Source organism: Pantherophis guttatus, chromosome 3 (assembly GCF_059756535.1).
Source record: "Pantherophis guttatus breed Tessera chromosome 3, ASM5975653v1, whole genome shotgun sequence".
NCBI classification, from domain to species: domain Eukaryota; kingdom Metazoa; phylum Chordata; class Lepidosauria; order Squamata; family Colubridae; genus Pantherophis; species Pantherophis guttatus.
Genome location: NC_142065.1, coordinates 214,131,658 through 214,155,811, shown reverse-complemented (window position 1 = coordinate 214,155,811; position 24,154 = coordinate 214,131,658). Strand labels below are relative to the sequence as shown.

Sequence of the window (24,154 nt, the reverse complement as noted above, 5' to 3'; positions counted from 1 at the left end):
GGTCATGAAATGTCTGCAAGAAAACTACCAAGCTCAGAGAGCACCAAGGACCCCACAGTTCTCCTCCTCCTCCTTCCTCCCTCCCTTCTTCTTCTTCTTTTTTAAAATTTGATTTATATGCCGCCCTTCTCCGGAGACTCAGGGCGGCTTACAATGCGTTAAGCAATAGCCTTCATACTTTTGTATATTTATACAAAGTCAGCTTATTGCCCCCACAAACTGGGTCCTCAATTTACCTACCTTAGAAAGGATGGAAGGCTGAGTCAACCTTGAGCCTGGTGAGATTCGATCTTACTTTAATTGCAGACAGCTGGTGTTAAATTACAGTGCTTCTGTCTGTTGAGCTATCTACACTTCTAACACTGATGATGTTACCTATTTGGGTCATGAAATATCTGCAAGAAAACAACCAAGCTCAGAAGGCACCAAGGACCCCACAGTCCTCCTCCTCCTCTCTGCAAACCCCATTCCCTTCTAGCACTGATGATGTTCCCTAGTTGGGTCATGAAATGTCTACAAGAAAACAGCCAAGCTCAGAGAGCACCGAGGATCCCACGGTTCAACCCTGAGCTACGAATATTCTCCTTCATTGGCCGGTGTGATTCTCTCCAAGCAGACCAGCTGAGCTCACCCAAGATCAGAGGCGGAGGGGACGGGCGTGAGGCTTTGGGGGGCGCACAACCCCGCTTAGCATTGAGAGAGGAAAGCAAAGTCCCGGGCGCAAGACTCCGATTACAGCTTTCGAACAACTGGCACCTCTGGCTGGCAAACACCCAAGTTCTGTGATCACGGTGAAATTCACAAGCTGCCTCATTTGCAGGGCTGACAGTCTCGCGAGTGCAAAATTTGGGAGCTTAATTGGAAAGCTTTTAAAACTCCCAAGGCAGCCACGAGAAGGAAACTAAAAAAATAAAATAAAATGGGAGAGAAGTCAGCTTCCCCAACCCGGCGCCCTCGGGAAGCTTGGATCAGATACGGCTCCCAAAGCTGCAGCCGGCATCCCCCCCCCCACCTGCAGCGTGCTAGGCTGGGAACGATGGGATCTATAGTCCAAAGTTTTGAAAGGAACCGTTTCCAAAGTTTGCCTTGAGGAAGCGAGATCAGAGGCATAGTATCTAAATCAGGTGAAGGATTAGTAGCGCTTTGTAAAGCCTTAGTAAGGCCACATCTGGAATCCTGCCACCAGTTTTGATCATCACCACATTACAAAAAAGATGTTGAGACTTTGGAAAAAGTGCAGAGAAGAGCAACTAAGATGATTATTAAGGACCTGGAGACTAAAACATGAAGAATGGTTGCAAGATTTGGGTATGGCCAGTCTAGAGAAAAGGACGACTAGGGGGGAACATGATAGAAGTGTTCCAGTTTGAGGGGCTGCCACAAAGATGTGGTGGCTCAGTGGCTAAGACGCTGAGCTTGTCAATCAGAAAGGTCGGCAATTCAGCGGTTCGAATCCCTAGTGCCGCCTAACGGGGTGAGCTCCCGTGACTTGTCCCAGCTTCTGCCAACCTAGCAGTTCGAAAGGATGTAAAAAATGCCAGTAGAAAAATAGGGACCACCTTTGGTGGGAAGGGAACAGCGTTCTGTGTGCCTTTGGCATTGAGTCATGCCGGCCACATGACCACGGAGACGTCTTCAGACAGTGCTGGCTCTTCGGCTTTGAAACGGAGTTGAGCACCGGCCCCTAGAGTCGGGAACGACTAGCATGTATGTGCGAGGGGAACCTTTACGTTTACACAAAGGATGGGGGAGGGGGGGTTTCAACCTATTCTCCAAAGCACCTGAAGGCAGGACAAGAAGCAATGGGTGGAAACTCATCAAGGAGAGAAGCAACCTGGAATTGAGGAGAAACTTCCTAACAGTGAGGACAATTAACCAGTGGAACAGCTTCCCTCCAGAAGTTGTGTGCGCTTCATCACTGGATGTTTTTAAGAAGAGGCTGGACAGCCACTTGCCTGAGATAGGGTCTCCTGCTTGAGCAAGGGGGTGGACTAGAAGACCTCCAAGGTCCCTTCCAGCTCTATTCTGATTGAAATATAAAACTTGTTCATGTGCACTTTTGTTGTGAATTTGGCCTTCTTGCAATGTGACCACAAATTTCTATTCTGAGAAAAGCATGTAGACCTACATGCTTTACATGTAGACCATAGACTTACAACTGTTCATTTTGTGATGGTTTGAAGTTATACCAACACTGATAAAAGTGATTTAGGCTTGGTTTCACCCTTACAACCATTGCGGCATCCCCAAAGTCACATGATCAAAATTTGGGAGCTTGGCAACTGGCATGTACTTATGACAGTTGCAGTGTCCCGAGGTCATGTGATCGTCTTTTTTTTAATACATATTTTATTAATTTTTAGACAAACAAAAAACCATCAAAAATACAAAAATACAAAAAAGAAAAATTTTACACGACATATCATTACTGAATTCTTGTCCTCTATACATTTTATTTCATCAAATTCTATTATTGCTTTTAAATTGGTTTTATAATTGGGGTGTTTTAAATTTGGCCAAAGTATTTAATGTATTTTAAACTGTTTTTAACGTTTGTATTATGAATATTTTACTTTTTTGGCTGTTCACTGCCCTGAGTCCTTCGGGAGTAGGGCGGCATATAAATTTAATTATATATATATATAAAAAAAATCTGAATCTATTTTATTTTTCTATTTTCCATCCATTTGAACCATTTCTCCCACGATACATAATACTCCAAGTCTGTCATTCCTTTCAATTCCAATGTTAGTTTGTCCATTTCAGGGCAATCAAAGATTTTTTTGATGATTAAGTCATCGGAAGGTGTCCTTGCATTCTTCCAGCATTGCGCAAAGGCTAATCTTGCCACGATTGTTATATGTAGAATCACATGTCTTGTTTTCTTGTCATATGTTTTTTCATTATCCCCAGAAGGAACAGTTCTGATGCATATTCCAGTTGAGCTCCGGTTATTTCCTGCAACCAATTTTTTATTTTTTTCCCAATATTTTTTCGATTCTGAAAACACACGTGATCATCTTTTACAGCCTTCTGACAAGCAAAATCAACGGGGAAGCCAGATTCACTTAACGACCGGGCTACTAACTTCACAACTGCAGTGATTCATTTAACAACGGTGCCAAGAAAGGTCGTAAAAACGGGGCAAAAGGAACAAATCTCTCGCTCAGCCAAAGACAGACACGTTGGGCTCCGTTGTCGTCGTAGGTCGAGGACTACCTGTGATATGATCCGGCGTCTGCCGGGGAGCAGCATAATCACACCCAAGATTTTTTGGGTGTGGGCATCAGCTGAACAATAATCCATCAGCTGCTCAGTTTCAACCAGAGTTGACGGTTTGGTGTCCCAAAGAGATTTTTATTTCTGTCTGGAAAAATTCTCAGGGAAGCATTCCTATTCATTTGCCTTAAGACAGCCAGTTTCATTTTGCTGTCAATTGAATAACATTTTTATTACTTTTCCAGCCAATTCCTTCTTGTCTCTGAATGTCTCAGCAAATAGCGGCATTTTCTTGCCCGAAAAAGATCGTTTTCTGGGTGTATCTTAACTCCCTTCTCTTTCTACTGATGGACTGAGAAAGCCTCTCTCAAACACTTCCAGGATTTCTCCCACTGAACCATCTGAGGCATCGTACGATGCTTCTATTCAGACTTCAGTTTGCTTTTATACATGTACTTATTTATTTGTTAGATGTTTATCCCACCTGATGACTTTTGTAAGTAATTTGAGGCAGCAAACATACCTAATTCTCCTTCCTCCCCCCTATGGTCCCCATTGCAACAACCCTGTGAGGTAGGCTGGGCAGAGAAAGAGGAACGGGGCCAAAGTCACCCAGCTGGCTTTCATGCCTAAGGCAGGACTAGAACTCACCGCCTCTTGGTGATTGGCCCAAAGTCACTCAGATCAGATGGCCTTCAAGCCTAAGGCGGGACTAGAACTCCCAGTCTCCTGGTGATTGGCCCAAAGTCACTCAGATCAGATGGCCTTCATGCCTAAGGCAGGACTAGAAGTCACCATCTCCTGGTGATTGGCCCAAAGTCACCAGCTGGCTTTCATGCCTAAGGTGGGACTAGAACTCACTGCCTCCTGGTGATTGGCCCAAAGTCACCCAGCCAGTTTTCATACCTAAGGCGGGACTAGAACTCACCATCTCTTGGTGATTGGCCCAAAGTCACCCAGCTGGCTTTCATGCCTAAGGTGAGACTAGAACTCACAGTCTCCTGGTGGTTGGCCCAAAGTCAATCACCTGCTTTCATGCCTAAAGTGGGACTAGAACTCACCATATGTTGGTGATTGGCCCAAAGTCACCCAGCAGGTTTCCATGCCTAAGGTGGGACTAGAACTCCCAGTCGCCTGCTTTCTAGCCTGGTACCTAACAACTAAAACTAACAACTAAAACTAATAACGAAAACTAACAACTAAAGGCTAAAGCATATGAAGAACGGTTGCAGGAATTGGGGTATGTCTAGTTTGATGACGAGAAGGACTAGGGGAGACATGATTGTAACCTTCCAATATCTCAGGGGCTGCCCCAAAGAAGAAGCAGTCAAGCGATTCTCCAAAGCACCTGAGGGTAGGAAAAGAAGCAATGGGTGGAAATTAACCAAGGAGAGAAGCAACCTAGAACTAAGGAGAAATTTCCTGACAGTGAGAACAATTAATCAGTGGAACAGCTTGCCTCCAGAAGCTGTGAATGCTCCAACACTGGAAGTTTTTAAGAAGAGGTTGGATAACCATTTGTCTGAAGTGGTGTAGGGTTTCCTCCCTAAGCAGGGGGTTGGACTAGAAGACCTCCAAGGTCCCTTCCAACTCTGTTATTCTATTCTATTCTAACTGCACCCACACTGCCTCTCGCTTGCTTCCCCAAGCAGCACCAAGTTACCACTTCGGGATCGTTCCCCCACATGTGCAAAATTACAATGTGCTTGTCTGGCAAAGCGCATTGCTCCAGCGCATTGCTTAGATGGCTAGGCAGCTTCTTCACACGGAGATGCTTCATAGCCACTTGGGTGAAAGCGAACCTGCAGCAAACAGAGCCCAGCTCTTCCCAGCGTCTTCCGCTTCCTGCAGACATCCAGCGACTAGAGACGCTGCTTTCCAGAAAGGGGGGGGTATGTGTCTGTAGATCCTCCCCCCACCCCCCTTGACCCCTTCCACCTGCCCTTGGCTGTAATCCTGTAAGTGCAGTTTCATGTTGCATTTCCACAGTTTCTCCCCATCCGAGAGGGACGGGCGACAAACCGCATTTATCTCAAATAGCTATTGATCTTTTTGGCTCTGTAAAAAACGATGACGCTCTTCAGCCTCGGCTGGAGGTTCGGTTTGGGGCCACCGGCGCAGCTTCCCTGATGCAGCCCTTCCGCTTCCCACGGATTACAGATCCACTCATCCCCAGCCTGCACGCAAGATAATCTGGAGATGCCAGGAGCCCCGGTTGGGGATTCTAACCAATTCAATGGTTCTCCTTCGGCCCCACAAAAGAGACATCCCTGGAAGGGACCCTGGAGGTCTTCCAGTCCAACCCCCTGCTCAAGCAGGAGACCCTATACCACTGCAGACGAACGGCTGTCCAATCTCTTCTTTAAAAGCCCCAGTGTTGGAGCAACCACAACTTCTGGTGGCAAGCTGTTCCACTGGTTAATTGTCCTCACTGTCAGGAAGCTTCTCCTCAATTCCAGGTTTGTAGTGGCTCCGTTACCTGAGCCTGTGTCATCGGCAGGAGAGGACTCCGAGAGTGAAGGAGAGGAGTTGGCAAGGCCTCCCTCTCCAGGACCCTCCTCTCTGGCAATGCCTTCGGTGTCCGCCGAAGGGCAAGAGATAGGGTCGGGGTCAAGCACGTCCACGCAGCCACAGGTGGACAGTGATGAGGGAGATGAGTCTTGGCTGGATCCTCGGCAGCGTCGCAGAGATAAGCGCGTGCAACAGAAGAAAAGGCGTGCCCAAGATTAGGCTGAGTCACTGGACCACACCCCACAGGGTATAAAAGGGGGTGAGGTGGCCATTCAGACTCTGTGACGGACAAAACTAAGTACTATCGAGTCACATTGCATCTTTGGAAACAACATTATCAGCCTTGGATTTATTTTACGAACTGGACAATGCTTGAACTGTGTGTATTTTGTTTATGAGTAAAGTTCTTGGCAAGCAGCTACTGGGTTGCTGCCAAGCATCTTATCGGAAGAATTGGTTGTCTGCCAGTTTATTTAACCCCCGGCTGTCTGTTTGTGTGCGTGTGTGAGACGGGGACAGAACAAGGTTGCTCCTCTCCTTGAGTGATTTCCATCTGTTCTTTCTCGACTTGCCTTTTGGTTCTTTGGAGAATAGCTTCTCTCTTCTGCTTCTTCCTCATTCTTGAGGTCTGGGGGAGATTTCTAAATACCTTACTCAAAATTCCCAGATAGCGTAAACCAGAGCAACATACGTAGCTGCTTCTCTCCTTGATTAATTTCCATCCATTGCTTCCCGTTTTGTCTGCTAGTGCTTTGGAAAATACCCCTCTTCTGGAAGACTATCATGTCACCCCTAGTCCTTCTCTCCTGAACTTTTACAGAATGCAGAATGACAAGAGCTGGAAGGGACCTTAGAGGTCATCTAGTCCAACCCCCTGCCCAAGCAGTAGACCTTTTACCATTTCAGACAAATGGTTGTCCAGTCTCTTCTTAAAAACCTCCAGTGATGGAGCACCCACAACTTCTGGTGGCAAGCTGTTCCACTGGTTAATTGATTTCACTGTCAGGAAATTTCTCCTTAGTTCTAGGTTGCTTCTCTCCTTGATGAGTTTCCACCCGTTGCTTCTTGTCCTGCCTTCCGGTGCTTTGGTGAATAGTTTGACTGCTTCTTCTTTGTGGCAGCCCCTCAAATATTGGAAGACTGTCACCTGTAGAGTATGGGAACTCTGCCTCCATCCCACTCCATTCTCTCCTTTATCAGTGAACCTGGATGTACCATCTCAGCCATTTCTGGTCCCTCAAACAGGCCTGGTCCTTAGATCCCCACTGGGCCTGATCCCTGACTCCTGGCTGCTGTGGAAGAGAAGGGGGCATGCGGAAGGAACGCAGGGCTCCCATCTCAAGTCTTGCTCAGGGGCTCTAGGACCACTGAAGCATCTCAGTCAGCAAGTTTGCAAGCCCTCATCAATCAAGATCGCTTCCCTTCTGCTCCTGCCCCGGGCTGGACCAGGCCAGCAAAAGCCCACGGAGCAGCTGGTGTGACCGGCACGGCTGGGAGAGACTGAAGCCCACACGCTGCTCCAGGCCATGCTGACCGTGTGGAAGCAGAGTTGCCATCCCGAAAGGCTGCAGAATATTAACCCCTTTGCTGTTTCCACTGAGCTTGGGCAGCGATGAGCCCATTTCCAGTCAGGGAGGCAGAGGCAGAGGCAAGAAAGGGGCAGAGGAGGCTCCAGTCTTCATTCAGCCTCGTTTTACCCATGGTAGAGAATGTTTGTAGCTTGGGTTGAACTGTGAGTTCCTTGAGCTTGGGATTTTCTTGCAGACATTTCAAGACCCAACTAGGTTACATCATCAGTGTTAGAAGGGAGTGGGCTTTGTGGAGAGATGGTGGTAGTAGTAGAGGAGGAGGAGGAGGAGGAGGGAGGGGGAGGGGGAGGAGGAAGGAGGGGGAGAAGGAGGAGGAAGGAGAAGAAGAAGAAGAAGAGGAGGAGGAGAAGGAAGAGAAGAAGGGGAAGGAGAAGGAGGAGAGGAGGAGGAAGGAGAAGAAGAAGAGGAGGAGGAAGAGAAGAAGGAGAAGGAGAAGGAGAGGAGGAGGAGGAAGAGGAGAAGGAGGAGGAAGGAGAAGGAGGAGAAGGAGAAGGAGAAGGAGAAGGAGAGGAGGATGAAGGAGAAGAAGAAAAGGAGGAGGAGGAAGAAGAGGAAGGAGGAGGAGGAGGAAGAGAAGAAGGCGAAGGAGAGGAGGAAGAGGAAGAGGAGAAGGAGGAGGAAGGAGAAAGTGAAGGAGAGGAGGAGGAGGAAGAGAAGAAGGAGAGGAGGAGGAGGAGGAGAAAGAGGAAGAAGAGGAAGGAGGAGGAGGAGGGTTTCGCTCTCTGTTTATATACAAGAGTCATGTCTGGTCAAATGTGTATCAACAGAAAGCAAACCCCACTCCCTTCTAGCACTGATGGTGTTACCTAGGTTGGTAACGAAATGTCTGCAACAAAACCACCGAACTCAGTGAGCACCAAGGACCCCCGAGCCTCATTGTGCTGAGTCCCACCCATCATCCATTCCCAATCTTCCTCTCCTTCCTCGTGGAGCCCTGTGCATTTTGGGCTTTTCTTCAACTTCCTCTCTTGTTCTACGCCAGGCTGTTCACCGGCTCCCGGAACAAGCCAAACCCAGTTTAAAAGGCCGGTGCTTTTGATCTCTGTTCCACTTTCCCAGCCCTTCCCCCTTCTTCCGAGCCTTCCTTCCGGTTCCTTCCGGTTCCTTGCTCATTCCTTTCTCTCGCTAAAATTTTGATGGTTTTTAAAAAGGGGGGGGGGTTTAAAAACTTTTTTTTCTTTTTAATTTGATTAGTGTGCAGTGTTTTTCTCCTACTTGGCAACTTTGAAGATGCAGCGACTTCAATTCCCAGAATTCCCCAGGGAAGGCGCTCTCTTTTTTTAAAAGTCCACTTTTAAAAGTCCACTTTTTTAGAAGTGTCAGACTGGATAATCCACGCTGGCTCGGTTCAAGTCAAGTTATCCATTATTCAGGTTGCGTCTCTGTCCTTAACTCTCTTGATGCACTTAAACCAGACGCTTAAAAGGGCAAAAAAAAAAGCAAAATAAAACAGGTTCAGACCCTTCATTCCTCTCCAGTACAGGTAGTCCTCGACTTACAACACTTCGCTTAGTGACCGAGGTTACGACGGCACAAAAAAAGTGATTTATGACCATTTTTCACACTTACGACCGCTGCAGCATCCCCGTGGACACGTGATCAAAATTCCAGCTGACTCATATTTTTGACGGCTGCAGCGTCCCAGGGTTACGTGATCCATTTTTGCGATCTTCTGAGAAGTGAAGTCAATGGGGAAGCCAGGTTCACTTAACAACTGTGCTACTCACTTAACAACGGGAGTGATTCGCTTAACAACCGTGGCAAGGAAAGTTGTAAAACAGGGCAAAACTCACTTAACAAATGTGTTTTAGCAACATAAATGCTGGGCTCAGTTGTGGGCGTAAGTCGAGGACTACCTGGATAAGGAAAGTGGTAACACTGATTTATCCTACAATTTTGCGATCAAGTCTGTCTAAATGAAAGAAAGGCTTAGAATATGGTGTGTTTATTTCTTTGTTCTTAAAAAAAGAGAGTTTTGCACAGAGGATGGAGTACCGTTTAAATAGCTAATAGTTTTAAAGGCTGTTTCCATAGAGGTATAAGGTCCTGGATTAGTGACCGCAACTGAGCCGAACATTTCTGTTGCCAGGTGACACAATTGTTACGTGAGTTTTGCCCCATTTTATGACTTTTTTTTACCCCAGTTGTTAAGTGGATTTAATGTCTAAGGCAGAACTAGAACTCACCATCTCCTGGTGATTGGCCCGAATTCACCCATTTGCCTTTAATGCCTAGGGCGGGACTAGAACTCACCATCTCCTGGAGATTGGCCCAAATTCACCCAGCTGGCTTTCATGCCTAAGGCATGACTAGAACTCACCATCTCCTGGTGATACTCAGCTGGCTTTCGTACCTAAGACAGGACTAGAACTCCTAGTGACCTGGTGACTGGCCTAAAGTCGCCCAGCTGACTTTCAAGACTAAGGCAGAACTAGAACTTACAGTCTCCTGGTGATTGGCTCAAAGTCACCCAGCTGGCTTTCATGCCTAAGGCGGGACTAGAACTCACCATCTCCTGGTTTCCAACCTGCTGCCTTCACCACTAGACCTAACACCTTCCATTTTGACTTTTTTGACCTTGCTTTGCCCTGAATGTGCATTAAGCCCAGAGACCCCGAGCCTATCAAACCTAAGAGCAACTCAAAGGCGAGCCGCTTCCTCTTCGACCTTATTAATTCTGCAATTGCAATCCTTTTCCATTTACTGGGAAGTAACGTCTCGTTTAGTGGGAGTCTAGACTCGCAGCCAAAATCTTAATGCAACTTAGAGAAAACGGACTCAAAAGTGCTCCTTGGGAAATGACGCCCAGGCTGCCCTGCGCCTTCCCTGCCCGAGTGCTTCAAATGCGAGAATTGGCCACAGGGAGCTTCGCAGATTTGCACGAGTGAAATACAAGGCCCTGCCTTGATTGAGTCCTGCGGGTTAAAAAAAAAAAACAACAAACCTGAAATATTGAGCATGAAAAATTATTAATCGCAGAATATGAAAACATGCTTTCAGTGGCTTGTAACTTGAAACGGTCACTAAACTGTTGTAAGCCGAGGACTTCCTGCGATGCATTGCAAACTTTTTTTAAAAAAATAATGCATTGCAAGCCCCTGCCTCTCCTTCAGACGATGCCCAGCTTTGGCAAGATCTTGCAATCTGGAATTAAGAATTAGAATAGAATAGAGCTGGAAGGGACCTTGGAGGTCTTCTAGTCCAGCCCCCTGCTCAAACAGGAGAACCTAGGCCATTTCAGATAAGTGGATGTCCAGTCTCTTCTTAAAAACCTCCAGTGATGGAGCACCCACGATTTCTGGTGGCAAGCTGTTCCACTGGTTAATTGTTCTCACTGTTAGGAAGTTTCTCCTTAATTCCAGGTTGCTTCTCTCCTTGGTTAGTTTCCATCCATTGTTTCTTGTCCTGCCTTCAGGTGCTTTGGAGAATAATTTGACCCCCCTCTTCTTTTTGGCAGCCCCTCAAATACTGGAATACAGCTATCATGTCCTTTTCTCTAGAGTAGCCAAACCCAAATCCTGCAGCCGTCCTTCGTATGTTTCAGTCTCCAGGCCCTTTGATCATTTTAGTTGCTCTTCTCTGCACTTTTTCCAAAGTCTCAACATCTTTTTTGTAACGTGGGGCCCAAAACTGGATGCAGGATTCCAGGTGTGGCCTTACGAAGACTTTATAAAGCGGTACTAATACTCCAGGTGATTTTGATTCTATGACTCTGTTAATGCAGCCTAGGATTGAGTTGGCTTTTTTGGCTGCTGCCGTGCATGGCTGGCTCATATTTAAGGGATCGTCCACTGGGATTCCAAGGTCCTTCTCACAGTTACTGTTTTTGAGCCAGATCTCACCTAAACTTATACCTTTGATTTTTCCTAGAAGACCTGCTTCCAACTCTGTTATTCTGTATTCCTATCTGCTGCAAGAGAATTCACAAGTATTATCTTTTAGACACCAAGATAATCCAACAAATCAAATTGGATTCAGATTTTCCGTGCTGTAGAAATCTGAGGAAACCCATTGGATCCAGTGCCTCAATCAAGGAGAGATCCACCTTAGAACTAAGGAGAAATTTCCTGAGAACAATTAACCAGTGGAACTGCGTACCTCCAAAAGTTGTGGATGCTTCATCACTGGAGGTTTTCAAGAAGAGACTGGACAGCCATTTTCTGCAATGGTGTAGGATTTCCTGCTTGAGCAGGGGGTTGGACTAGAAGACCTCCGAGGTCCCTTCCAACTCTGTTATTCTGAACTTTAAGGCTTGCCCATCAGCACGCTGAATTCACCAAGAATCCCTGACTTTCCCAAGCTTCTTGGAAGGAAAGGAAAATTCACGGCGTCAATAACAGCTCAGCATTTAATTTTCCGCCTTCAAATTTTAATCAGAGACCGACTCCAGCTCTCATTAGCTTGATTTGAAACGGAGAAGTCAAATTAATTGAGCTAATTGGAATTGGCACTTGCATTCAACGAAAGTTACCATCGGTAGAAGGAATGAAGTGCTTTCTAGGAAATAATTGCATGGGCCACAGGGGAGAGAGGTCAAAAAAGGCAAGATGGCAGCTGCAACGCATTAAAAGGGGGCGGGGCTTTGTTGTGTGACTTTTTTTAAAAACAACAACAACACCATGGAGAACTTGGTCGACAAATCAAGAATCTGCAAAGCGGGGCTGATTTCTGCCCTCACCCAATGAAAGGGCGGGATCTGCTTCCAGGGTTAGGGTCTCAGAAGCAGCAACCAGGCCACACAGGAACGGTGGGACCGGAGCACCCAACAAAAGGGGAACCCCTCAATCTCCTGGTTATCCCCAGCTCTTTGATATGAAGATTTCAGGACACAACGGAAGTTCCCAAGACTTTGTGGATCACAGACTGTGTTGCTTTGGTTTAAGCTATCTGGGAATTTTGAGTAAGGTATTTAGAAATCTCCCCCAGACCCCAAGAATGAGGAAGAAGCAGAAGAGAGAAGTTATTCTCCAAAGAACCAAAAGGCAAGTCGAGAAAGAACGGATGGAAATCACTCAAGGAGAGGAGCAACCTGGAATTGAGGAGAAGCTTCCTGACAGTGAGGACCATTAGCCAGTGGAACAGCTTGCCACCAGAAGTTGTGGGTGCTTCCATCACTGGAGGTGAAGGAGACTGGACAGCCTTGCCTGTCTGAAATGTTATAGGGTCTCCTTCTTGAAAAGGGAATTGGACTAGAAGACTCCAAGATCCCTTCCAGCTCTAGTATTCTATGTTGCATGTTTTAGAAGAAAGAGGGAGGAGGGGGAGGAGGAAAGAGGAAGAGGGGGAGGAGGAGGAGGAGAAGAAGACGGAGAAGAAGGAGGAGGAGGAGGAGGAGACGGAGAAGATGGAGAAGAAGGAGGAGGAGGAGGAGGAAGAGAAGAAGGAGAAGGAGAAGGAGAAGGAGAAGGAGAAGGAGAAGGAGAAGGAGAAGGAGAAGGAGAAGGAGGAGGAGGAAAAGACGGAGAAGGAGGAGGAGGAGGAGGAGGAGGAGGAGGAGAAGGAGAAGGAGAAGGAGAAGGAGAAGGAGAAGAAGAAGAAGAAGAAGAAGAAGAAGAAGAAGAAGAGGAGGAGGAGGAGGAGGAGGAGGAGGAGGAGGAGGAGGAGGAAGAGGAAGAAGAAGAAGAAGAAGAAGAAGAAGAAGAAGAGGAGGAGGAGGAGGAGGAGGAGGAGGAGGAAGAGGAGGAAGAGGAAGAAGAAGAAGAAGAAGAAGAAGAAGAAGAAGAAGAAGAAGAAGAAGAAGAAGAAGAAGAAGAAGAAGAAGAAGAAGAAGAAGAAGAAGAAGAAAAGATAGTTACACCACCGGCTGCTTCAGCAAGAGTCCAGCAAACAGCCCAGCCCACATGGAGCCAAATTCCTCCTAATTAAATTTAACGAGATCTTTCATAAGCCATATGAAATTTCCCAGCCCAGCCAGAGCTGGGGACTCCTCCCCTCCTCCTCAGTCGTGCCTCCTGCTCCGGGTCACAAGGTAAGGAGATGCTCCAGCCGCCGAGGTGAGCCCCGGAGGGGACCCCGTGAGCAAAGCCCTCACCCAGCTGGTCTTCCCCAAGTGATGCCTGGCTGTTTCCCCCCCTCCCTCTCTCTCTCTCTCTCTCTCTCCTACTTTTCTGCATTCCTTTGCTCCCCCATCTGTGCTGTGGTTCCCCCCTCCCTCCCTCTCCCTCCCTTCCACTTCCTGCCAGATCGGCTGTCACTTTAATTATCTCTCGGCCTCCAGACGTTGGCAGGTAACCCAGCCAGATTCAAGCATCAAAGCATTACCCGGTCGGACTCCGTGTCTCTGCCTGGCTTTTCCTGCACAGCGTCGGTTGCTTTCAATTAAGGCGTGAAAGAGAAGGGGGGATGCTCCTAAAAGGGAGAGAATCAGGAGTTGGGGGTGAAAGGGCACGGGAGGGGCAATTCATTCCCCCCCACTCACCTTGGCCACGATGAGCCAACCCAGGTCAGGTGCAGAGGAGTCAAAGAGGAGGAGGTGGCGAATTTGTCTCCTGGAGCATTTCAGTCAATCCATCAGAATAGAGCCGGATGGGGCCTTGGAGGTCTTCTAGTCCAGCCCCCTGCTCAAGCGGGAAACCCTACTGCTGTCCAGTCTTAAAAACCTCCAGGGATGAAGCACCCACAACTTCTGAAGGCATCTTCTGTTCCACGGGTTAATTCCTATTCTCCAAAGCACCTGAAGGCAGGACAAGAAACAATGGACGGAGACCAATCAAGGAGAGAAGCAACCTGGAATTTCCTGACAAGGAGAACAATTAACCAGAGGAACAGCTTGCCACCAGAAGCTCTGGGTGTTTCATCACTGGAGGTTTCCCAGAAGAAAGTGGACAGCCACTTGTCTGAAATGGCATAAGGTCTCCTGTTTGAGCAGGGGGTTGGACTAGAAGACCTCCAAGGTCCCGTCCGACTCTATTCTGATGGATTGATTGAAATGCTCCAGGAGACAAATTCGCCATCTCCTCCTCTTTGGCCCCTCTGCACCTGACCTCCAAGGTCCTTTCCAAATATTATTCTGTCATGCTTTTAACTAACCAATCAAGGAGAGAAGCAACCTGGAATTAAGGAGAACCTTCCTGACAGGGAGAACAGTTAACCAGTGGAACAGCTTGCCACCAGAAGTTGTGGGTGATCCAACACTGGAGGTTTTCAGGAAAAGATTACTTGTCTGATAGGGTCTCCTGCTTGAGCAGGGGGTTGGACTAGAAGACCTCTAAGGCCCCTTTAACTCTGTGATGTCAAGGCTCAGAAGGTGATCCCTGGCCTGCTACACACACGTACGTACGCACACACACACACACACACAGAGTCCTTGACTTACATCCATTCGTTTAGTGACCATTCAAAGTCACAACAGCACTGAAAAAAGTGACTTATGGACCAGTCCTCACATTTACACACATTGCGGGATCCCAGAGTCACACAATCCAAATTTGGGCTCTTGGCTACCGGCATCTCTTTACGATGGTTGCAATGGTCCCTTGGGGGTGGGGGGGGGTCTTTGTCACATGATCACCGTTCTCCCCCCTTCCTAATCTGGCTTCCGGTAGGTGAGATCAATGGAGGAAGCCAGGTTGACTTAAGGACTGCAGGTGATTGGCTTAAGAACCATGGCAAGAAAAAAAATCCAGCATGTTAATGCTTCGGGCCCCCTCCAGCCCCTTCTCAAGCCAAGCATTTTCTAAAAGCCCCCCCCCCCACGCCTTATGAAATAATCAGAGCTGGTTAGCAGACAGGGGCACGGGGGGGGTGGGCATCCACGGAGGAGGCACTCGGGAGGAAACTGTCTAAAAGGGGCTTTCAAAGGAATGGCTCCATCAATTTGTTAGCAAATGGGTCGTTGTCCTTTATGCATGCAAACCCCCTCCCTCTCTCTCTCACACACACACAGGGAGACACACACAGACACACACTGGCGTGGGGTCTCGTCCGGTTCTTCCAAGATTTCAACTGACCGGGGAGAAATTTTGCCCCGTTCTACAGCCAGAGAAAATGGATTTCTAGCCAGGAGGGCTTGGGAAAAAAAAAAGGGGGGGGGAAGGAGCCTGATTAAAGCACCCATCGCTCTCCTGGGGGAAAGAGAGGAAGAGGAGGAGGAGGGTGCGGGCCTCTTTTGAATTTTGAATTTTTATGTGTTGCTTTTATATTTTAATATTTTATTGTACACCTCCAGGAGTGCCTCTGTGGAGAAGATGGGCAGTTTAGAAATGATGGCAAAATGCAGATAGACGATAAATGGATGGATAGATGGATGGACAGAGATGATGATAGATAGATAGATAGATAGATAGATAGATAGATAGATAGATAGATAGATAGATAGAATTAGATGATAGGAGAGAGAGAGAGAGAGGGAGGAGGAGGGGGAGGGGGAGGGAGAGGGAGAGAGAGAGAGAGAGACTGTGTTTTCTCCAAAATAAGACCGGGTCTTATATTAATTTTTGCTCCTAAAGATGCATTATGGCTTATTTTCTAGTTAGGTTTTATTTTGGGGCAAATGCAGTACTAAATGCCTCCATCTGCTGACAAACTTAACGGGGCTTATTTTTGGGGTAGGGCTTATATTACGAGCATCTTGAAAAATCATGCTAGGACTTATTTTCCAGTTGGATCTTATTTTCGGGGAAACAGGGTAGATGGATGGATGGATGGATGGATGGATGGATGGATGGATGGATGGATGGAAGGACAGACAGATGATAGTTACAGAGATGATATAGATATAGTAGATAGATAACATAGATCAGTGTTTCTCAACCTTGGTAGCTTGAAGATGGGTGGACTTCAACTCCCAGAATCCCCCAGCCAGCGCTGCTGGCTGGGGGATTCTGGGAGTTGAAGTCCACCCATCTTCAAGCTTCCAAGGGTTGAGAAACCCTGACATAGATGGATGAGAGAGAGGGAGATGATAGATATAGAGAAAGAAGATGGAGGGATGAAAGGTAGCGATAAATAAATAAATATAATTGAAAAGCTCTGTCTGTGTGTTTGTGTACTTGTGTGTGTGTGAGCTGCAGCTCATAAAAAAACGAATGCCTCTGAATAAAACGGCTAGTCCCAAAAGGGGCCACTAGATTCCTGGTTATTATTATTATTTGCCAGAGAGATAAACTCTCTTCTCCCCCCCTGACTCCCCCCCAGGGCTGCTTTGATTCCAGTAACTCTCCTGGTGCTGAAAGAGCCAAGATTGGCAGCTCCTTCTGAGCCACGCCCTTCTTGGCCAATAGAGTTGGTATGAAGGCTCCTCCAGCGATTGGAAGGACCGGCTCCCCGGAGTGGTGGTGGTAGTGGTAGGGGGTCCCACTTCCTTTTCAACCGAGCCTTAGGCCTCCACCCCCATTCCCATCTTCCCTTCCTCCTCCTCCTCCTCTCTCCTCCTCTTCCTCCTCCTGCTTCTCCTCCTCTTCCTCCTCCTCCTCCTCTCCTCTCCTCTCTCTCCTCCTCCTCTTCCTCCTCCTCCTCCTCCTGTCCTCTCCTCTCTCCTCCACTTCCTCCTCCCTGCTCCTCCCCTCTTCCTCCTCCTCCTCTTCCTCCTCCTCGCTCCTCCCCTCTTCCTCCTACTCTTCCTCCTCCTTCTCTCCTCTCTCCTCCTCTTCCTCCTTTCCTCCTCTCCTCTCTCCTCCTTCTCTCCTCTCCTCCTCTTCCTCCTCCTCCTCTCCTCCTCTCCTCCTCCTCTCCTCTCCTCTCTCCTCTTCCTCCTCTCCTGCTCCTCCTCTTCCTCCTCCTCTTCCTCCTCCTTCTCTCCTCTCCTCTCTCCTCTCCTCTCCTCCTCTTCCTCCTCCTCTCCTCTCTTCCTTCTCTCCTCTCTCCTCTTCTTCCCCTGCTCCTCCTCTTGCTCCTCTTGCTCCTCCTTCTCTCCTCTCTTCTCTCCTCCTCTTCCTCCTCTCCTCTCTCCTCCTTCTCTCCTCTCCCCTCCTCTTCCTCCTCCCCTGCTCCTCCTCTCATCTCTCCTCTTCCTCCTCTTCCTCCTCTCCTCTCCTCTCTCCTCCTCCTCCCCCCCCCTGAAATTATCCCTATCCTTCTTGGCACCTTTGTTTATACACTGGTGTTGTCGATTTATCCTGCTGAAAGGCTGCAGTTGTCAAAGACCACAACAGCTGTGAAAAGTGAGGCATTAAGAGAGGGAAGTGCCCAAGTCAGCAACTCTCACAGGCCCGCGGGGAGGCCTCTTCTTCCTAAGGAAAGCGAGCGCATCTTCTTCCAGGGGGGTTGAGACGGGGAGAAAAAGGAAACCGGAAACATCTGTATCGTTCGCAGCCTCTCAGGCTCTCTGCCCCGCCAGCTGAGCGTTGCCAAGATCAGGAGGGCCTCTTCCTGGAGCAGATATTTTCACACCCTCTGGCTGCCAGGGGTCACCTTCGCTGGACACCAGCACCTGCCCCTGTCCAGATGTGGGTCCCGGATGCTCCCTGAGCTTAGCTGTTCTTTTGAAGATGTTTCCTTACCTGACTAGGTAATATCAGTGCCAGAATGGAGTGGGGTTTGTGGAGAGAAGGAGGAGGAGGTGGAGGAGGAGGAGGAGGAGGAGGAGGAGGAGAATGACTTTGGGATCCTTGGTGCTCTGTGAGTTTGGGTTGTCTCCTTGCAGAAGTTTCATTACCCAACTAGGTAACATCATCAGTGATCCTTCCTTCTTCCCTTCCCTTCCCTTCCCTTCCCTTCCATTCTATTCTATTCTATTCTATTCTATTCTATTCTACTCTATTCTATATTCCTCTTCTCTTCTCTTCTCTTCTCTTCTCTTCTCTTCTCTTCTCTTCTCTTCTCTTCTCTTCTCTTCTCTTCTCTTCTCTTCCCTTCCCTTCTTCCTTTCCTTTCCTTCCTCTTTTCCTTTCCTTTCCTTCATTTTCCTCCCTCTCTCCTTCCCTCCCTCCCTTCGGTTTGCAGGGAGGAGGAGGAGGAAGAGGAGGAGGACTACTGTGGGATCCTTGGTGCTCTCTGAGCTTGTAGCCATTTCATCACCCAACTAAGTCACGTCATCTGGAGGGGAGAAGGGTTTGCTCTGTTTCCATACAAGCAACTCCTTCTGTCAGTGTTGGTGGGAGTGGTCTTGTAGTTCCTTGAGTGGGGTCTTGCCCCAAGGAAGGGTCTCCCTGAATTGCTAAGGCCCCTGAAATCAAGAGTCAGTCAGTTCCCACGACAGGCTTTAGGACAGCCTCAACGTGTTTGTGCATAAATGTGTACAACTATGATGCCCTTCCAAAGCTTCCAAGGAGCGATGGGTCAAAAAAGCCAGCATGGCGACTGCCACCCCCTCATCAACACAGGGCTGCCCCCAGACCCTTTTTTCAACCTCCACCTCCCCACGGGGAGGGGAGGGTCTCCATGCCAGATTTCCAGAACTGTCATTCACCAGAAGAGCAACGTCACCAAATCTGCAGCTTTGCTCCTTGGTTGTAGGAAGAGAACCGATTTTCTCCTGGTTGGCTTCTCCGCTTGTGCTAAACCATGGTTTGTTTCCTGTTTAATAAGCCAGAACTGGTTTATTGCCTTTTACTGGTGGGGAGTGTGGTGAGCCTGTCCTTGGGTTCCCATTGTTGAGCCACACCCAATATTGTGACTGCTTTTGTCCTTATTGTTAAGCAAGTCAGTTTGGTTGTTAAGTGAATCAGGTGGCCATTAAGTGAATCAGGCTTCTCCCATTGACTTTATTTTTCAGAAGCTGGCTGAGAAAGTCACAAAGGCCATCATAGGAACCCCCGGATGCTACAACTGTCGTAAATACATCCAAGCATCCATATTTTGATCAGGTGACTGTGAGGATGCTATGACGGTCATAAGTGCAAGGAACGGGCATCCCTTTTTTTTCAGGGCCATTGTGACTTTGAACCATCACTAAAGGAATGGTTGTAAGTCAAGGACTACCTGTAAATCACAATTTGTATGTGTGTTATTTCTACCTTGGCTGCAGCTGCTGTTCATGCCAGTTGCTTCGTGGTAGTTACAATACAATCAGAATAGAGTTGGAAGGGACCTTGTAGGTCATCTAGTCCAACCCCCCACCCAAGCAAGAGACCCTACACTATTTCTGACAAATAGCAGTCCAGTCTCTTCTTGAAAGCTTCCAGGAATGAAGCTCCCACAACTTCCGAAGGCAACTTCTCTTCCATGGGTTGATTGTTCTCAGTGTCAGAAAATTCCTCCTTATTTTCAGGTTGAATCTCTCCTTGGTCAGTTTCCATCCATGATTCCTTGTCTGGCCTTTGGGTGCTTTGGAGAATAGCTTGACCCCCCTCCTCTCTTCAAATATTGGAAGACGGCTATCATGTCTCCCCTGGTCCTTCTCTTCACTAGACCAGCCATGCCCGGTTCCTGCAACCGTTCATCGTATGTTTTAGCCTCCAGTCCCCTCATCATCCTGGTTGCTCTTCTCTGCACTTTTTCTAGAGTCTCAACATCTTTTTTATAGCGTGGTGACCAAAACTGAATGCAGTGTTCTAGGTGTGATCATACTAAGGCTTTACAGAGTGGTATTAGTACCTCCCTTGATCTTGATTGTATCTCTCTGTTAATGCAATTTAGGATTGCATTGGCTTTTTTGGCTGCTGCCGCATATGGCTGACTCATATTTAACAGCTTGTCCACTAAACTCCAAGATCCCTCTCACAGTTACTGCTATTAAGAAACCTGGTTTCACCCATGTCACTGCGTTTTTGTATTTACCAGATGAGCTCTTATTTTTGAACTTTCAGACTTACTGTAGCTTGCCAAGTTCTTATCTCTAAGCTAACTGCGCATGTCCACATTCCTTCATTTTCTTTTTTTTTTTGTTCGCCGGCCAAGAGAAGTCCGGCAGGAACACTGCCAAGATGTAATTAATTAATTAATTAGCTAGTAAGATGTTTTTACTTCTTTATAGTAAAATGTGTTTATTAGAATATATCTTCGGGTTTATTTTCTTAAAGTATACTTCAAGGAAATAGTCACGATCCATTCTCTAATCAAGGTGCAATTACCCAAAAGCAGACTGGGATTAATGGCCACCCTGACAACCCAGTCCATATGTGTAGTTTTGGTTTTTCTTGCCTAAATGGGATCCCTGCTCAAGCAGGAGACCTTTTCCCATCCCAAGTGACTGTCCAGTTTCTTCTTTAAAACCTCCAGGGATGAAGCACCCACAACTTCTGAAGACAATCAGTCTGAAAATTAGTCAGTATATTAAAAACAAAAGCATTTTCCAGCATGAAACCCCAGGGGTGGTTTGGGGGGTGCCCCCCACAAGTGCAAATTTCCATGACCTCTGGCCAAACATTTGCGCACATACAGCAACTAGCTTTATTTATTTATTGCACAAACATCTTTGCCAAGATCCAGGTTGGCGTGTAATAGCTAGGGCTAAAATGATCTCCCGCTAACTTGCTTGCTACGTAGAAGGAATTGGACCGCAAATGCCAGACAGTTGTGTGGAGTTTTTGGGGGTTATTATTTTTTTTAAGGCTTGGGGAAAATGAATGACAAAATCTAAGGCAAGCATCGTAGTGGCATTTGAACCTGAAATTTTGAGAAAGGGTAGATTTAAGAACTGGATGTCAAAGGAAAGAGTATCTTGTTATATATTTATTTACGTTTATATAATTTATATTTATATAAGTGGGAGGTCCACCACTGGAAGTTTGCAAGAAGAGACTGGACTGCCAACTGACAGAAATGGGGTGGGGTCTCCTGCTTGGGCGGGGGGTCGGACTAGATGACCTACAAGATCCTTTCGAAATCTGTTATTCTGTTATTTCTATTGGAGATGGACAGATGTCGTTCCAGAACTGGTAAATTTCTGTGAATGTTCTAGAAATAGGAGTGTCCAACTTTGACAACTTTTAAGACTTGTGGACTTCAACTCTCAGCACAGCTGACTGGGGAATTCTGGGAGTTTATTTTTTTTTATTATTTTTTTTTTAAAATTTTTATACCGCCCCCTCTCCCGAAAGACTCGGGGTTGAAGTTGAAGTCCACAAGTCTTAAAGTTGCCAAGTTTGGACCCCTCTGCTCTAACTGGTCTAAAATTTCACCTTGAAACCTCTGCTCACCATCTTCTGCCAGGTTCAACGACTATTCATGATCAACGTTGGAGAATTCTGACATCATTATATGCAATCCTGTCTTAATTACACAGCCGATAAACATTGTAGAGAACCTGTTGGTCCATTAGAGACCATTAATGGGCAGGAGGGAAGCCATTAAAGTTACTTTGCCGTGTTGCTACTAAGTCTTTATCCTGGCAAGGACACAGAAAAATCCCTACAGCTTTCATGGCAAAGTGGTTCCTGTGGTCCATCTCTCTATTGTGATCCACTCAAGAAGATCTTCCGCCATTTCATTAATGACTTTGAGAGGAAACCAAAGTGCTCAGGTCCTGATGCCAACTTCTCTGATGATCCAGATCTCCTCACCCAACCGATGGGAGGACCTTTTAACGGCTTTGGAGAAGGACCACGCCAGCTGCCAGCCCTCCGTTAATTAAGTAGTTCGACCAAGAATTTGAAAGAACACAATGAATCTCGTCGATAAAAATGGTGACAGTTCACAAAGTAGGTGCAAATAGAAATACATACTATTTCTATAGCAAGGAAGATCCTAGAAAGAGTGCAGAGAAGAGCAACCAGGATGATTAGGGGACTGAAGGCTAAAACATATGATGAGCGGTTGCAGGAACTGGGCCTGGCTGGTCTAGTCAAGAGAAGGACCAGGGGAAAATATATAAAATAAAATACAAAGTTGTATGACTATTGCTAATTTAGGATGAAGAAATGAATGTTATAATATAAATATTTGAAAATAATTTTTATGGACTTCTGGCGGTGACGTCAGTGCGCTAGGAACAAGGGTGAGAGGTGGGAGTATATATTGAGAAATATATCATACCGATGTATTGTCTTAAGAAATAAATCATCATGTTTAAATGTTATATATGTTGTGTATGTTTTATTTGTACCCGTATGTGCGTTTTTTTTCTGTATGTTTTTTTTTGTTTTTAAATCAATAAAATTGAAAAAAAAAGAAAGAAAATAATTTTTATGAAAAGAGGGGGAAAGCCATAGTTAAATAATAAATGAGGATTATACTACAAAGATATTCATTTGACTGGTAATATGAGAAATTAGATAATTAGTAAGTAATGAATATGGTGAGGAAGCTTAAAAGACTTGTAACCGACCGACACACTGTTTGCAATTGTATGGATGATGGATTTATGTTTTATGTTTTGTTTTAAAAAATAAAATTTCTTTCAAGGAAAAAAAATATTTAAAAAAGAGAAGGACCAGGGGAGACAGGATAGCTGTCTTCCAATATTTGAGGAGCTGCCCCAGAGAGGAGGAAGTGGATCAAGCTGATTTCTAAAGCACCTGAAGGCCAGACAAGGAATAATGGATGGAAACTGATCAAGGAGAGATTCAACCTGGAAATAAGGAGGAATTTTTCTGACAGTGAGAACCATTAACCCATGGAACAGAAGTTGCCTTCAAAAGTTGTGGGAGCTTCATCACTGGAGGCTTTCAAGAAGAGACTGGGCTGCCATCGGTCAGAAACATCAAAAGTATGAGCCAAAATCAATTCGAGAAGTCAACTATACTCCTCAACATATGACCCTAATGCCTATCACAGTCGTTAAGTTGTGAGAGTCACCCATCAGGGCCACTCATGTGACCGACCTGATTGTTAAGTGAATGTCACAACCGTTAAGCAAACCAATGATTCAAGAAATAAACATGGATCCCTGCAACGTATTAAACAGAAGAACAGAATTGGAAGGGACCTCAGAGGTCTTCTAGTCCAACCTCCTGCTCAAGCTAGAGACTTTATACTAGGAGGGTCCAACCTGGCTGGGGAATTCTGGGAATTCAAGTGCACAAGTCTTAAAGTTCCCGAGGTCGGACACTCTTTGCCTTAGACCATTTCAGACCAGTGGCTGTCCAATCTCTTCTCCAAAGTCTCCCGTGTTGGAGAACCCACAACCTCTGGTGGCCAGCTGTTCCCCTGGTTAATTGTTCTCACTGACAGGAAATCTCACCTCTGTTCTAAGTTGGATCTGTATTGGATAGGTTTCCATCCGTTGCTTCTTAAACCCACGTTTCCTCCTATGCTTACCAGTGGTGGAGTTCAAATTTTTTTACTACCGGTTCTGTGGGTGTGGCTTGGTGGGCGTGGCAGGGGAAGGATACTGTAAAATCTCCATTCCCACCCCACTCCAGGGGAAGGTTACTGCAAAATCCCCATTCCCACCCCACTCCAGGGGAAGGATACTGTAAAATCTCCATTCCCACCCCACTCCAGGAGAAGTTTACTGCAAAATCCCCATTCCCACCCCACTCCAGGGGAAGGATACTGTAAAATCTCCATTCCCACTCCAGGGGAAGGTTACTGCAAAATCCCCATTTCCACCCAACTCCAGGGGAAGGATACTGTAAAATCTCCATTCCCACTCCAGGGGAAGGTTACTGCAAAATCCCCATTCCCACCCCACTCCAGGGGAAGGATACTGTAAAATCTCCATTCCCACCCCACTCCAGGGGAAGGATACTGCAAAATCCCCATTCCCATCCCACTCCAGGGGAAGGATACTGCAAAATCCCCATTCCCACTCCAGGGGAAGGTTACTGCAAAATCCCCATTCCCACTTCAGGGGAAGGATACTGTAAAATCTCCATTCCCTCCCCACTCCAGGGGAAGGTTACTGCAAAATCCCCATTTCCTCCTGATCAGCTGGGACTTGGGAGGCAGAAAATAGACGGGGGCAGGGCCAGTCAGAATGTTTACTACCGGTTCTCCAAACTACTCAAAATGTCCGCTACCGGTTCTTCAGAACCGGTCAGAACCTACTGAAACCCATCTCTGATGCTTACCCA

General features: G+C 46.8%; 1 long non-coding RNA gene across 1 annotated transcript; it reads left to right on the top strand.

Moving 5' to 3' along the window:
• The first annotated feature begins 17,314 nt into the window (after window positions 1-17,314).
• Window positions 17,315-22,215, top strand: LOC148114994 (uncharacterized). Its single transcript, XR_015732930.1, has 2 exons — window positions 17,315-17,766; window positions 21,351-22,215. It is a non-coding gene; the product is annotated as an uncharacterized LOC148114994 (long non-coding RNA).
• Window positions 22,216-24,154: the final 1,939 nt, after the last annotated feature.